Source organism: Lygodium microphyllum, chromosome 23 (assembly GCF_053477565.2).
Source record: "Lygodium microphyllum isolate KBCC chromosome 23, Lygodium_microphyllum_v1.1.10, whole genome shotgun sequence".
Lineage (NCBI taxonomy): Eukaryota > Viridiplantae > Streptophyta > Polypodiopsida > Schizaeales > Lygodiaceae > Lygodium > Lygodium microphyllum.
Window position 1 is genome coordinate 31,728,483 of NC_141157.1, and position 17,834 is coordinate 31,746,316.

Consider the following 17,834-nt stretch of genomic DNA (forward strand, 5'->3'; position numbering starts at 1 on the left):
CTGATCGCCCTAGGGACTTGACACTGCAATCCACCAAGGGTAGCCAGCCCACTGAACTAGTTGCTACTACTTCCAATTAGGGATCACATCAGTCACAGCCCTTGGTCGTGACAATGCCCCTTGTGGAACGTGTCCTTAGTAATTTACATGTGGAGGAGGTGTCACAACCAAATCCCTCAACAACTCCAGCACTTTCAAAGTGCCTAAAGCCTTAGTAATTTACATGTGAAGGAGTTGAACACAAGGGGGTTGGTTGAAAAGCTAGATTCTCCGAAAAGAGCGGCAGTTGTGCCCTCGCAACCGGGCAAGGCTATTCAGCAAACCATGGCTATGTCCCATAAGGACACATTAGAGAAGGGAAATGCTGAGGCCCGACCAAGCACATCAACGGTCAATATAGCCCAGGGTCCTGAGTCGTCGAGAGAGGCACCTTCATTGACCAAGAAAAAGAGGAGAAAGCAGAGAAAACAGCAACAGTTGCAGGTGGTTGTGGACCCCAAGAACATTGAGACAAAGGGCGCGAGAGAGCTGATGAATAAAGCATCGAGTCCATCCACCAATAAACCCACTGATGCCTCTCCTAATAGCGGTGAAACCTCAAACACATCCGTGTGTTCTGAGAAACCAAAGCAACCGTTGCCATCAACAGTTGCTTGCAACACTCTATCCGCTGACAATAGAACTCACATTGATCAATCACTCGGCTTGGAATGCTTGAATCAATAAGCATTGCACGTAAGGTATGCATTGCACGTAAGGTATGCATTGCGCATCGGCTATGTAAGAGCTAGCCATTAGTGCTCGGCTTGGAATGCTTGAATCAATAAGCGGTCCATGGGTCTTGGCGGTTGAGTGAAAGTTCTCACAGGTATTTGCGTCGCAGATTAGCGGCGACGCAAATAGCAACGGTACTCAGAGAAAAAAAGTGAGCGAAACCCGAGTGCGGCATTTTGTCGCAAAGAGTTTGAGAGAGAGCGAAAGAGATCATGGATTTGGGAGGGAGAGGGAGAGGGAGAGGAAGAGAGAAAAAGAGCTTCTCACCACTGCCGCCGCTGTCGTCGTTCGCGAAGAAGAGGACGTGCACGAAAGAAGAAGAGGGTTTATCCTGCAGAGGAGACGAAGAATCCATCCTTGGGCCTTTGTGGTGAGTATATTGGGGAGAAAGAGAGGAAATGAGAGAGGGAGAAGAAGAAAGGAAAAGGAAGAGAGAACAAGAGAGATAGAGAATAAACATGAAAGATAACAAAGAAAGAGAGAGAGGGAGAGAGGAGAATGAGTGAGAAAACATGAGGGGGTGGAGAGAAACAAAGAGAGGGTTTGTTGCGAAGAGAAGATGAAGAATCCATCATCCTCTTGGTTTGTTATTGTTATTTCTTCTTTTTTTTAATTTTTTTAAAGAATAAGGTGCATTGAGGGAGAAAGAGAGGAAATGAGAGAGGGAGAAAATGAAAGGAAAAGGAAGATAAAATTACAGAGAAAGAATAAACATGAAAGATAACAAAGAAAGAGAAAGAGAGAGAGAGAGAGGGAGGGAGAGAGGAGAATGAGTTAGAAAACACGAGGGGGTGGAGAAAGATTGGAGAGAGAGAGAGAGAGAGAGAGAGAGAGAGAGAGAGAGAGATTGGAGAAGGAAAAGAGAGCATAAAGCGAAGAGCGCAAAGAAAGGTGGATAAATTGTATTAGGTTAGCTAGAAAACTAAAGCTACTCTTCAAGGGAAAGGGGTAAAGGGGGGTGTTTAAATTGACCATGGATTTTTTATATAGCAGAGTGGTCTTGGTTAGCCAAGAGAATTCCATTAAAAATTTGAAATGCTAGATTAGGTCAAGTTAGGAATGATCAAATGTCAACTATCCTAGTGTGTCATCCTAGATCGAAATCAATGTTATTTTAGGGGGCCTGAGTTGAGACCATACCTTATTAATAAAGTGATTGATGCATATTACTCCCCTAATTTCTCACTCTCTTTAAACCAATGCAAAGTTCTACTTAAGTTTGAGAGATGATAGCAAAGTAGTTATCTTAAGCTAATATTAGATAACCATGATAGGAGACTATAGTCACGATTAAGGCTTGCTTTAGGTTGATCCTTGTAGGGTTGAGGTGGAACTTTCCATACGAGGTAGACTTAATTTGGATGAAAATGAATCAATTTGTGCACACCTTAGATTAACTTTATGATCTTTCTACATTATGAAAGGTTTTGGATATAGAATGGCAGATATTGCTTTATCAATGCTGATCATCTTCCCTATATTAGAGCCAACATTAAGTAGATATAGTAGATAGAAAATCTAAAAGTTATTTTATGTCTATTTTGAAGGAATTTATGGTTAACCATACTATTAATGTGTCTAATTTCTATGTATCTAAAGTTGTTATGTGTTGTAAACCAAGACGTTTCAGTTGACGCTAATTTTATTAAGTTACAAGAGAAGAAATCCCTTCTTTAACAAATTAGAAAAGAAAAAGAGAACGAGAACAAAAACTAATCGTTTGTCCTAACATAGACAAAATGAAAAACAATGATGGTCGTGATGTTCAAAATTGCAAGGCATATCTTAATCACCGTGTCCCGTGTCCTTGCTCTCAATGCAAGCTGACAGTTTGACGAAAGTGTCATTTGTCTATAGAACATGTACAATGCTTTGATGAGTTCCAATTAAAGATAATTGATCAGAAGATCTCAGACTTTGAGTAAATGGTAAGAAAAATGGGTATTAATCATGCCTTATATTCATAAACTAATTGAATATCATATGCAAAAATATTAGACATGACCGTAAAAATTTATACAGGGAGGTGACGTTGCTTACTCAAGTACTTTTCAAACTCTTTTGATACATATTCACCACCATTAAACCATAAGCATGATACATAATAATTGAACTCTTTCTATACATGACATTTGATATCCATAAAGCTGTCCAAAACTTCATCTTTATGTTTCAGAATGTATACCCAAGCATACTTGCTGAAATCATCCACAAATGTCACATAATACTGAGACCCTCTAAGAGATAAATTCTATGTCAGTCCCCATACATCCTAATGAACAAGCTACACAAGGGTCTATTGTTGTTTTGTGTATATGTAACAAAGGAAAATCGAGCTTGTTTTCAAAACTAACATGCTGAACATACCTACCCCTAATCAACATATTTGAATTTTTGTAGACCTGAAACAATCTCTTTATGCTACATATTTTTTAGCCTTTGAACATTGATGTGTCCAATGCGTTTATGCCAGGTATCTATGTCTTTGACACTTACATCATCATGAGCAAGCATTGCAACTTTTAGCTTAAGAATATTTGTATCCAATGTAAAAATTCTACCATGTCTTTTTCTCTTTGCAATGAGCTTGTAACCTTTGCTAGAAATGCACCTATTGCGGCAAGTTAGAAGAGTTCGTGGGCATGCAATGGATGGAGTGCCTTAGCCAATCCACCACTTTGAAGGCATGACCCAGTCTATACCGTCAATACCAAAGGAGATAGACATCCTTTCACACTTTCCTACAATCTTGAAGCTTGAGATGGAGGCAATGATCAATGCATTAATACCCATGGATGCGGAGACATTTGATTCACTAAGAGAGGAAGCATCCATACCATTATATGATGGGTGCATAGTATCTCACCTGAGGATGCTACTTGCACTCCTAGGTGTGCAAGAAAAATACAGGTGGAGCGATGTCAATGTGACCGAGTTGTTCAGGTACATTCTATGTATGCTTTGTTGATTTCTTTTCGGCATCATTATAAAAAACAATTGTGCTTTTTAAATGTGTTTTATGATTTCTTTTCAGGTTGCTAAAGTATCATATATTACCACTTGAAAATACCATGTCTGAGTCTTGTGATGATGTGTGACATGTTTTATGAAATCTTGGCATAGACTACAATAGCATCCATGTATATATCAATGATTGCATGTTGTTTTGAGGAGAGTAAGGGACTATGGAGATATGTTCAAAGTGTGGTGCTTACAGGTATCGATAGGACTTACAAGACCAAACCATCCCTCAAAAAGTTCTTAGACACTTTTCACTTATCCCCCGTATACGTCACATATTTCGTATGTCGAGCATGGCGAGCTTGACAACGTGGCATGCGTAGAATAGATCCACGGATGGAGTCCAACGAATATTAGCATATTCATGCACATGGAGCCACATTGACTTTACCTTTCCAAGCTTTGCACAAGAGCCATGGAATCTTCGACTCACTCTTGCTATGGATGGCGTGAATCCATTCAGTCTTCGCTCAACTTCTTATAATGTGTGGCATGTAGTCCTTGATAACTACAATATCTCGTCATGGTTTTCTACAAAGAAAGGATACCTTATCCTTAGCTTGCTCATTTCTGGCCGCTACAAAGTCAAGAATATGGACATCTATCTCCATCCATTAGTTGACGAGCTTAAGATTTTGTGGAAGGAGGGGGTCACCGTGGAAGGTATGAGCAAGAGTGATGATTGACCGCCGTCCACCAATATATGAGCCATTCTCATGTGGACCATCCATGAATTTCCATGATTCGGGGAGTGCTTAGGTAAGTCCGCCTCTATTCTCATTAGTTATATCTATCATAGCTCATTTAAGTTTGTGTTCACTAAATATGGGTGTTGGGATAGGTCTGGTTACTTCAGGTTATCACACTTTTCCATTGTATGGGCCATAGTTAGACTCCTGAAGGTCACGAACCATGAAGAAGATTGTATATCAAGGATACACCTCTTTCTTGCCAGAGGGTCATGAACTGACGGAAGGTTTTCTTGGATGACCTCTAGCACGAATAAATGCCCAAAGCTAGTACGAGTTGAAAATGATCTACACGGAGTCACATCCAAATGGAATGCGACGGTTCTCGATTTTCTACAAGTTGCCATATTGGACCCACTTCAGATCAACCACTTGTTGGATCCCATGCATATTTTCAAGAATGTGTGTAGTTTACAATGGGACCACATCATAGGAAAGAGAGACACTACAGGAGCACGAATGAATTTGAAGGAGGTAGGCAAGATGGAGGCACTTTGGCCACAGAGTCAAGTGGTGATGGTCACCTGCAACTACGTCGCGCTCCTTGGATTTTGTCCACTAAAGAAGAGTGCATTGTGAAGAAAATTATCAGGTCTATTCGCACTCCGCTGGGTATATTGTGTTCTCTCAAATCCACTTTTTCTAAATAGGATCAACTATTAGAGCTAAAATCCCATGATTGGCATAAGATATGTGAGGTTTGTACTATGAATGGATTGTAAGTGACCTTCGTATTTTGCTATTTGGAGTGTAGTTGGTGTTTGTAATGCTTTTTCATTTGTAGCAGTTTGTACTAGTGATCGCGATCAGAGGATGCCGTACTTCAGAAATACATGGGACGATTTATAGGTTGAAAAATTTAGTGCAATGGATCTCACAAAAGGAGATCAAGACATTCTCTATTAAATCCGTAAGGATGGGAGTAGTGGAGACGGTCTATCTCTTTGAGAAGTACCTGCCCACTAGCATGCTCATGATATAAACCGACCTCCTGGTGCATCTTATAGATGAAGTGGAGATTGCAAGACCTATCCATACATGATGGATGTTCTTCTTGGAGTGCGTCATGAAAACCTTGAAAGCCTTTGTGCGACGAGTTTGGCCAAAATATAGCATGTCTGAAGGTTGGTTGGTGTCAAAGGCGTTAGTGTATATTTCACAGTGGCTATTAATAGTGGATTCAAACATCAATATGCTATGGTCGCTGCTGAAGGATGATGATAGACTGACCGGAGATGTGGTGGTTGAAAATGGGATTAAAAAAGGATGGATGCTGCAATGGAGGAGAAAGTGAATCGTTTCTGTATGTTGCACCATGTATCCATGGAGACATGACTCGCTAGGTACAAGCAAGCTAGGAAAGATCGAGAAGAAGCATGATCCAAATTTCGATGCAGTATGCACCATCGACTGATTTGATATACTAAGGGCGTGGAGGAGATGTCACAGTTTATGTCTATGCAATGGCTACATGGAGCTTTGATCGCAGCCTCTTGCGAAGGGGTGGAAGTCTCTATTGAGGAGTGTGAATTCTCGAGGGGATATAGTCTAAAGGTGACCATATGTTTTATAAGCTATCGTATCTAGATTTTATATGTGATAACTAATCTAACCGTTTCAATGTATACTATACAATATACAATGCGGTGTGGTCTTGTGGGTGACACGGATTGTGGTGTCATGGCAAAAATCGAGCAAGAGAGTCGATGGCGAGCCACGGATCCAAACACCGTTATAGATGAGATGGAGTATTTTGGAAACTTGCAAAGTGTTATCTCAATGGATTACCATAGCTTCTCCATGATCATATTTGATGTGCAATGGTTCAAAGTAGTATTGAGCTGCCATGGCAACCATTCGACGAGGTCCATTTGGATTTCTCAAAATAGATTTCAAAAAAAGATGGAGGGATTTGCGTGACATGTTTGTCTTGCCAACCCATTGTGAATAGGTGCATGAATAACTATTTTTTAATACTTTATGATGACATGGTACATGTCACAAATGTTGAATCTCTCTTGTATTTAATTTTGAATAGGTAATTTTCTATCTAAACCCCCGACAACCTCGATGGTGGTATGTTGTGCCTTCAGCTCCTCCAAGTGCAGAGTGTATAATAAAAGCAATGTTCCCAGCGTAGATGAGGACAATATGCAGATGGAGGGGTCAATATTGCAAGGGATAGAGGTCGAATGGAGCATGTAGAGGAGGCAAAATCGGGTAATGATGACGGAAAGACAGGAGATCAGGAATTCTTTGAGAACAAGGTGGACTCATCCTCTTGTGGTGACCTATCTATTGACCTTCCAGTGTATGTGGGGTTGTGCCAAGAGATCGACATGGGACCATAGGCTACATTATACTTGTAGCATCCGCCTACTCAATTCGTTGATAAATCACTTATAAGGATACTCTAGAATATGCATTTTAAGTAACATAATTTTTATTAAAGTTATATTACCGTGCTTTTCTTGATTCTTTATATTGATTATGCTAACATCACTTTCTGTCTATGCAGGTGACCTTTGATGATATTTGGAGAGCACGATGAATCGAGGGATGAGCGACAAGGAGTTGCAAGAGATATTCACACATCTGTCTCCAAATTAGATGGATTGATTCAGAGATATGGCAGACCGAGAACTGTCTTAAACACCATCAAGCAGTTCCATTAGATCTACTTCGGCATGCTCTAATGCTTCGATTTTCAGTAGACGAGGTTGACGCTCCAGACTTGGGTTGGATGGATGGAGTGGTTCTGGGGGATGTTGCAGAGACATGGATGCATTGAGCTTGCGGTCAAATTGAGATATAGGTACTACTCGATCTCATGCACGTTCGAGAGAGGGTGGCTCAGGTGGTTGTTGTGGAGGCACCAATACAGTGTCTCTGTCTCGTCGTTCTGGTGGAGTTGTGTCACAAGCAAGATTTGTCACACTTGTGGGGATGTCTACTCTAGTGACTCTAGCTTTTGCTTCAACCATTCATAGGTGGCACTCCTAAGGGTCTTACTCCGAGAGATACCACCCTCGTGGGTACATCAGATGTATAGGGGTCTCCTAGTTATGCGTAGGAGCACGGTTGTAGGTGGGAGAGGACACATCTTAGACATACCCTAAAGGGGTATGGATACCTTGTAGATGACAAGATAGGAGCCGTGATCATGAATGATGAGGGGAGGAGGGTGTTGTCTCGTATGAGAGCATTGTGCCAACAAGTTTTTTGGCACAACATGTTGGACCATTGGAAGAACATACCCAAGGGGAGCAAGGACTATATACTAGCATCCTTGCATGAGGAGTTTCCAATACCCACTGCGGCAAAGAGGTTTTCCATAGGCTAGATGATGGAGTGCATGCATGTGTACATGTCACACAGACAATTGGATGCATGCAAGTCACTCAAGAGTGGAGCCTCAAAGCCCGAGTGGCTAGACACATACGACTGGTGGAGACTTAGGGAGGAGGCCACAGATTCTCTAGGACATTGGAGATAGCAGTACGAGGCAGCGAGGGCACGATTGGAGGCAGGGGTGGTCTATCATCTTGGGAGTGGCAGCCACAAGACTTATCTGGAGGACTTTCTAAGTTTTTCTTTTGTTCTTATCACTTTTTTTTTGCAATATTGAAGATGCATTATGCATGATGGATTGATGTGTAGTTTTTTTTTTGCAAACTCCGTTTGATTCTCCTTTGCGTCAGGACGAGCTTTCAGATGGCAAGGGCTTGTGCTTGGATTCGTGGAATACAAATCCTCTTCCTTTTTGGTTTTATGATTTATGCATGCATCTTCTATGTACTATGTTATTATCATCCTTTGTATCTTGCCATGACTCTATGAGTTTTCATCAACGATCTTGTATTTATTCTATGTATTAGTCTTGTGGGTTCAAGTACATTTTGCCCGCATTTTGGCACACTACACACTTAACATGTAATCCATTTGTAGAATATAAATACAATACATAGTGCTACATGTGGCACGGCAGCACAATTTTTTATCTTTGTAACCGTCGCAAATTTACTACACGGCCATAATTTTTTGTCTCTGTAACTGTCGCAAATTTACTGCATGTGTCGCTATTGGCGTCGCAATACGCATCGCAAACCGTCACTATTGGCATCGATATCTACGTCGATTTTGCAATGCACATGCCGACGCAAATACTGACACCCTTACTGATACCAATAGCGATGGTTTCATGGAGACGCTAATACCAATGTATTTAGCGACGATGGGGGTAATTTTTTTTATGAACATTTTCGTTGCTTTGAATGTCGATATGAGGCTTGTATCTTGTAGTGTGGTGTATATAGGTCTTAGTTAAATTCGATGACACCTCAACATGATCAATTTGCTCTTAAGTTTACTTCCTAATTCCAAAAAGATCCCCAAGCAACACCAATGTATCTAGGTAGTTCTACCATTAAGGCTATTACTAAAGATCATATTATCATAATATGATCTCTAGAAGGCAAAGCTTGATGAATAAAGGCCAACATTTCTCTATTTCTATTTGCACTCCTTTAGTTTCACATGCAATGTTACCAAAAGTACATTAATAAGAATTGTCATTGATTGTCAAGCTACCTCAACTCACAAAAACTAACAATACCAATGTACTAGTTGCTTTAATCTCAATCCTAAACTAGTTGCTCATAGTCAATCTCAATCAATATCAATACTAGTTAAGAGGAAACACACTATTTCCATTCTTGTTATAGCTATGGTACTTGAATCCAATTGCAGTATGTGCCATTGAAGTGATTTGTAGAGCCCAATCATACATAGTTGTTCATGTACCTGCTGATATGCTGCTAATATAAAGGATCACTATCATAAGCTATAATACAAAACCTAGTAGAGTTAACTATCATCAACACACCTACCAACATAAATGATTCCTGTAACTATTGCTATCAGTATTACTAATGTTTAGTAGTGTCATTTCGGGCAACATAAAAATTAACAATACTATCTTCATTGAAGAAAATTAGCAAGACCACACCTATATCCTATCAAATTATTTCTTATAGTAATAATGTACTACTTACATCAATACGTGTACTAATGCTCATAGCTACAACAAAAACAATGCATTACTCAAATTAGTCTTAGTCTTGAACCAACCGATTATAGTTAATCTTAGTACTAGTTACAATTGACACACTACTCCCATTCTCGCCAAAGTTACAGTAAGTAAACCCAACAATAGTGAGTAAAGACGAGCCAATTTCTAGTAGATGTTTATGTATAAGCTAATGTGATGCCAATTAAAAAGGTTGACTATCACTAGCTATAACGCTAAATCTAGTAGAATTGATTACCATTAGCACACCAACCAACATATTTGATTCCCATCACTATTACTACTAGTAATATTACTTTCTAGAAATATTTTTCAAGTAGCACCTATATTAGAAAAATTATCTAACAATTTTCAAATTAGCAATTCACTTCTCATCAAGCTTGTCCAACTGTGCATTGTTTCAACCTATCCTCGCCAATCGTTGGAGGCCAAGTATTTGTTTACAATGTATTCTCTAAGGCTTTGGTCTTTGTAACCAAATTTTTCTACAAAGGTTGTTCCTTTTAATGAGTATAGTTTGGTAAATGGGTAAAGGATTCGTGGTGTTGTTCTCAATTTAAGGTTCATTATGGATTACTTGTGGGAAAGTGCACGCGATGCTATTTTATTGAATATGAATTTGGATAAGGCATATGATTTGCATAAGTTGTCAATGTCGCATATGGGCTTTGTTCTTAGTTTTTATAAAATGGTTAGTGCCCTCTTTACTAATGATATTGCTAAGGATTCCATCAACGAGACCCATTGTATTGGTTTTCAACTTAAATAATCTATTTGATAGGTGTATCCTATTTCTCCTATTCTCTTTGCTCTTCTCAGAAATCCATTATTGATGAGAAATATTGATGTGTGTGTGTGTGTGTGTGTGTGTGTGTGTGTGTGTGTGTGTGTGTGTGTGTGTGTGTGTGTGTGTGTGTGTGTGTGTGTGTGTGTGTGTGTGTGTGTGTGTGTGTGTGTGTGTGTGTGTGTGTGTGTGTGTGTGTGTGTGTGTGTGTGTGTGTGTGTGTGTGTGAGAGAGAGAGGAGTAATGAGGATTCCATATGGATAATTAATTACAAATCAAGTTTTTGCATATGATAACTCAAGTCTTATACAAGTGGATAAAACTTTAGTGGAGTCTTTGTTTAGAACCCCCACACTTGCTTTTAGATTACAACACTAGAATTTACACCCAAGATAGAAAGTATGCTATTTAGATTGTCTCCCTGGAATAAGGGCTTCTCTTCAATAGTGCTTCAACTGGCTATTTTAGAGAATTTATGTTAAGATTCACAAGTGGTCCTATGCTACTCATGGACAAAAGGCAAATTGGTTTTTGCTAAATCAATGTTTTTTTCATATGCTCTGTATAATGTTACTATTTTTCCCTTTGTTTTTTGTGGACATTTGGACCGTATAAGAGATGGCACTTTATTGCTTGGAAATAATTAACATCCACTAAAGAAGGTGATGGTCTAGGCCTTTAAGAAAAACAAGATAAGATTGTTAGGAATATTCTTTATTTTTAAAAAAAGGCTACTTGAGCTTTAGCCTCAGCATGGCAATTTTGCTTCACTAGCTATAGTCTGCACGTTGTAAGTTGAAACCATTGAGTTGTATGGATAAATGTTTCTTGTGCTTGAATAATTTAGTGGGAAATTCTAATGTGGTCTTAAACTTGATACATGTAGAAGGAAAGAACTCAATTTGGAAATGGAGATATGGTTTCAAAGGCAATTGTTGCTTGTCATTTGGCTTAACAAGTTGCTTTTAGGGATGAGACTATTCCTTGGGGTATCAATGCTAATCACTCTCTTGCATTTTGAAAAAAGGGTGTTCAAAGATAGGGTATCTATGGGATGCTAGGAATGATTGTTTCTAGTTCTTGATGCTAATGCTAGAGGGTTCAAAGTTTCTATTGAGGAGACTGAGTAGATACGTCAATACACTAGATAATCTTAGGGATGATTGGCCCACTTCCTTTTGTGGATGATTATAGTCATATTTACTTTTGAGTGAATCACAAAGGCACGCCTCTTGTGAAGGTGAAGACAAGGCTTGACTTTTGTGGCAATATTTTTATATGGATCTCTACATTAGGCTATTTAGGTGAAATGATTTCCTATAAATTTAATGGGTGCATGCAAAAATAGAGTTAAGAGAGTATAGAGACTCACTTCTTTTCCTACGCACGACCTCTTTCTTTGGAAGGTCTTGGTGAATGAGTTACATGCAAAGAAAAAGTTAATGAAGTTAAGAAAACCTCTCTCCTACGTATCTTTGTGCAGAAGAAAGGAGAAAGATGTAGTGCACATTTTTAGGGAATGTGCTAAAGTAAAATCCCTTTATAACAAACATAAAAAGGTTTAGGATCAAGTAGGGCTATTGAGTAGCTTTGTTGCTAGGCAAGTTCTTCTTGGGATTTGAGGGAAGTTTAATGAAGAGGAGATGAAGATTTGGAGCATTTTTACAGTTGTCATATTAAGGAAGACCTAGAATGCAATAAATGATGTCTTATATGTAAGGGCCAAGGACAAGTTTTGGCATAGTTTCTTATTTTTTTGAAAAACATTTAGAAGAATGTCTTGTTATCATGAGATGCATGAGTGGAAGTCCTATTGCTAGGAGTGTAGCTAAGTTGCTTATGAAAGCAAAGTAGAACTATTTTACAAGTAGATATTTTATTATGCCTTTGGTTATGTGGTGTGTAGGGTTTGAACTCACATACCCTTATAACTCAACCCAAACCCAAACCGCTACGCCATGACCCCATTGCGTAGAACTTAGTTTAGTGATATTTTGGTAGAATATCTCTTATGGGAGTTGTAAAATTTTCTTTTGTATAGACAATCAATACTATATATCACAATTCACATTTAAAGGCAAGAAAAAGTCTTTGAGCATGCTTGTATGAGACTCACAAGGAGCGATAGAGGGAGTGTTTAAGAAAGGGCATGCACCTTCTTCTACTCTCTTCTCTTATGTGACTTCCCCTCTATTTGACAATTTTGTTATAGCTTGGAAAGCTCAAAAATCACTTGTAAGTATAAGGGTAAGATATCACACATTTCCCAAGAGTGGACTCTTATTGGAGAGGGTATGGACACCTTGAGGTTTAATATTTGAGCTTAAATAGAGAATAGTCTCCCCCTAGTCCATCCCCAATAAGAAAATAGCTATATTATAACATACCCAGATAATAGTAGAATCACTACCTACGATGATTCATTCTCCATGACTCCCCGATTGGATAAGTCCTCATTCTTCTCCCCTTTGTGATTATGGCTACCATTGCACTTGCTCAAATTTGAAGGTTGTATTACCCTTCAAAGGGGGATTTGTCCTTCACAAGAAGGATAGAAACAAATTTACCCCCCAAAATAATGATATACTTATTAGGATAAGAAGAGAAGGTGTACCCTTGCAATCCTTTCACAAAGGAATTGAGGTTTTACTATAGCCCTTTAACTTAAAAATTTGGACTACCTTTCAAATTCTAGCATTATGAATCTCCACTATCTAGCTCAACCAAATAGCCTTTATACACCACCATCACCACCACCACTTGATAATGACAATGGTGGATCATCCATTGTTATACCCTCCTATACAATCCCAAGGGTATAACACGAAGGGTGTCTCCCCTATCCATTTGGTTGAGGACCTTTATACATTCATACTTGCATTGGTCCCAACCTTTAGCCTCTTCATTTAGCAATGCAATCAAGTCCCTAGCAAGAACATATTGCTCACAAACCCTATGTCAGTGTGCTACCACATCTAATCAAAAGAAGTACCCCAACTCTTTTCTTCAACAGTCAAATTGAACTTGAAACCATTGCCATCATCCACATCATCTTTAGGGTCACATTCCTTTCCTCTAAATATATCTCTCTTGGGGGAAATGGTTTCCATTAAAATTTTATCTATCCATTGTTATACCCACCTATACGATTCCATGTAGTTGAGCTATATATGTTGTAGGAATTTCTTGTAGGCAAAGGTTCATTCACTTTCAATAGTCAAAGACTAGTGTATATGCACATTAATAAAAAGGATGCATGCCTTATCTACCACATTTCAACTAGGGGAACCATTCTTCTTCATTAATCTCCTAGCCCTTTTGTTCCCTCACACTCCCCAAGGCATATAAAAACAAAGACACTCCTAAGAAGGCCTTGGCTTGCCTAAATTTAGACATGTTTCCTTGAGGAATGCACATAAACTTCGTACAAATACAAGCACCTAAGGGATTTCCCCTCCCAGATCAAGGGAAGTAATGTTCAAGATAATCAAAGCCGAGAATTGAAGCCAATCAAGAGGTTTGCGAGTAGTTGTAAATGTACACAACAAGAGTGCAATGATATTTCAATGGGAAAGAAATGTAAGTCAAGAGGGTGTAAAACAAGAGTGCAAGGATGTTTCAATAGGAAACACTTGCAAGGCCCGAATGGAGACCATCCTAAGAAAGGATGAAGATGAAAAAATATCCATTCCAAATTTTCAAAAACTGAAGTGCACACATTTTGTGGCCAACTAAGCCATTGAGAAAGCCCCTCCCCAAGTCTTAAAAATTGCAAAATAGGAAGTTAATGAGTGCAAAAGGGCCTAGCATCACGGATATGGATCATGTCCTATAGATGTCTACTTTGTATTTCTAATCATTAACTTCTCTTATTACATGATTGAATCACGGTTTCAAATTCTTCCTTATGCAACTCTTATGCCTTTTTGAGACTAATAGAGTGAGAGACGATTGAGTGTGGGGTGTGAAATTTTTCTCACCTCCATCTTGTAATTCCATTAAAGCTTGGATAGTGTGTTGGGTTCTAGCTTGCAACCATAACAAAGTTTCTAAGTGGTGAATCAAAGAAATGAAGCCATCCATGCCTTGAAGTTAAATGTTATGCTTAAGTAGAGTCAACTACACAAATATGTATGCTAGATTCGAATGAGAGCACATGCATTTCAAGGTGCTACTCTCCTATCTCACATCACCAATAGATCCAACAATATGGATTGGCAAAGCTTCCAATGTCTTGAAGTGCTAGTAATAGAAAATATGTGCATAATGAGACAAAGTGTGTGGATTTCCCTCCACATAGTATATTTGTAACTTGGTGGCTACAAATACTTTGTGTCATTTAGTAATGCTTTCTTGAGAAATGCATGGATGTATAAAGTGGTAAAACACAAAGCTATTTCGAATCTTTGAAATGTTTGTGGCATGGGTGTGTGTAATGTGGCCAAAACCAAGGTGTTTCCACTCTCTAAGGTATTTAAGGCCATTTTTTATTAGTGCACATGAGAGGGGTAGTGTGGCATTTCCACACAAATGACTTGCAAGTGCTTTCCATGACAAAGCAATGTCATAGAGCAAAATGATAGAAGCATGGTTGAGGTTCTAATAGATATGTTGAATGAAAAGAACATATCAACACATAATAGATAAAAGATAGTTACATGTGCCATTTATATTGTAGACATAATGCTCATTTTAGTTGTGCATGACAAGATGTTGAAAGAGATGCTCTCATAAGAATGAAGTTGGATATGTCTCTGGGTGCCAGGGAGGGCTCTGGTCGTAAATCCTATATTGTTCCTAGAATCTAACGAGCCCCTTTCTGACCTGCTTATTGAAAGCCTTTAGCTACATTTCTTGCGTGCATATGGTTGATGAACATGAAGGTGGTAGACCCAAAGGCGCAACATGGTTCTCCATGTGCTAGATGCAAATGCATATAGCTATCACAATCCTATTAGATGAAACCCATATGTTAGCAAAAGACATTTGTGTTTGATGAGATAAATAAATGATACAAGTCCATACCAGTGAAATATATTAAAAGACATCCAAATTATATATGACAACTATAAATAGAAGCAATTTAACATACTACTAGACTTCAATGCAATGTAAGACATCCTATGCACATTAGAAAGACCATAATATGGATGGTTTATAGCTAAAAATTAGCATGATATATCAGTCATTGTAGAGTCTCCATGCCAATCCTTATAACCACTGCTTCATTTGGTATCACTTTTTGGAAAAAGGAAATGGGCCTATGCCGCATAAGCTTTGTGATTGATTCTACACCAAAGACTACTATGCCATGTGATTAGACATTCACTACAAAGTCTTATATATGATCTCTTGAATTAGAAGCACTCTTGGGGTTGCAAGATAAAAAAAGCATGCCCAAACATTATTGACAGAGAATACTGTTTATTGTTTACGTTATGAGCAAGTTACCCACAATAGTCATATATGGTGTTGAAGGAAAGAAGTCAAACATGCAACATTTCAAATTCTATAGTTGCATTTAGTGTTATGCATATTAAGAAAGAATTATGGGATGACCGAGACCCAAAGGATTATAATTTGATAGATGTGTTCAACTTATACATGAATGCACAAGCTACAAAGAGAAGTGTTGTAATGATAGTCAAGAATACAAGCCCGATCCAGATACACCAATTGCAATGTAGTCAATGAATGATAGTTGCAAATAATAGTCCATGACCTAGCAAACTAAAACACAATGCAAGGCAAACCATGCACTTCAAAGAGGTCACAGCATGGATGATTTTGTAGTTGAAATTTAAGATTATGTGTGTGTGTGTGCGTGTGTGCACACGGGCGCGCATGCACATGCACGTGCGTGTGAGTATAAGAACCACTAAAGATGACAAGCCATGGTTTTCAAAATAGTCCCACTAAGAGTACATCATATGTTACACATGAGGGTAATGTGCCTCAAATCATTGCGATTTATGTTATGACATGCTGCTCATTCATACTAATGAGAGACATTATTGAATTTAAGAGTAAGTAAAATTTAGCTTTTGACATGTTGGATTTGGATCTATTGCACCATTATTTGGGCATTCAATTAAAGCAATGTGATGGAGATATTGTTTTGTGTCAAAGAAAGTATGTTGAGACATTATTGAAAAGATTTGGTCTTAAAGACTACAAGCCTATTGCCACTCCTATGGAGACATGTTTGAAGTTGAGCTTGCATGATGCCAAAGAGAGTTTTATGTATTTCTCTATCAACAAGTTGTTAGATGCTTGATTTATGTATGCATTACAAGGCCTGGCATTTTGTTTGCAGTCTCACAGATGAGCAAGTTTATGCATAGCCTAGCACTAAGTATTGGTAGGTAGTGAAGCGGATCTTTCGCTACTTAAGTGATACTCAAGCCTCGGTACCTTGGGTTGTTTTATGCCAAGGGGGATCATTATTGCCAAATTTACATGCTTTTTCAAATTCTGATTAGGCTATTTGTTACAATACTTGTATATTCACAAGTGGCTTTTGCTTCATGCTAGGTAGCTCATGCATATTATGGTTGAGCAAAAAACAACCCATTGTGGCCACTTCTAGTTGTGAAGTTGAGAACATGGTAGCTTTCACAACTATGGTTGAGTGTGTTTGGCTTAGATGCCTCTTGGTTGACTTGGGTGTTGAAAAATCATCTACCACCACCATCTTTACTAACAGTCAGAGCACATCGACAATTGCATAGAATTCAATGTTCCATGCTTGTACTAAACACATTGAGGTGTACTATAATTATGGCAAGGAGAGATTTTGTAGGAAAGATTAGCTTGGCTTCCAGCACGAGATAACCTTGCAAATCTTTTCACAAAGGCTTTGCCTCGTGAAAAATTGCTTTCTGCACAAGTTTGGGCTTTCTCCCATGTATAGATTGATCTCGTCCACTAGGCATGGCACTTTCCTATACATGGTATAAGCTCTCGTTCACCACATCATCCCCAAGGGAGATTTGTTACTATATTTTGGTAGTGATGTATGTGGACACACTTAGGACTGCTGAGGTACTTTTTTCCCTCTTTAGGAGGTATTTTCCCCTAGCTTTGTAAATATTCCTATTTACTTTTAGGACATACTCAATCTTGTAAATCTTCTTTATTGAGAACTCAATACAATTTGAGCTATGCTCTCTCAAGCATCTTCTTCTCCAAGTTATGTACTTGCATTCTTACAACCCTAAATCCAACATACTTTATCCTTATGATCATATTATATCCAAGTGCTTCAAAACACTAAAAATTTCCTTGAGGCTTTGGAAAGAAATTAAGTCCAAGTTGCGATGGTGAAATTGGAAAGGCAAGTGAAAGGTCCTAGACAATCCCTCTAGTTGCTTTTTCTTCTGAATGCTAAAATGCAAAAGGTAAAAGGAAACAATGG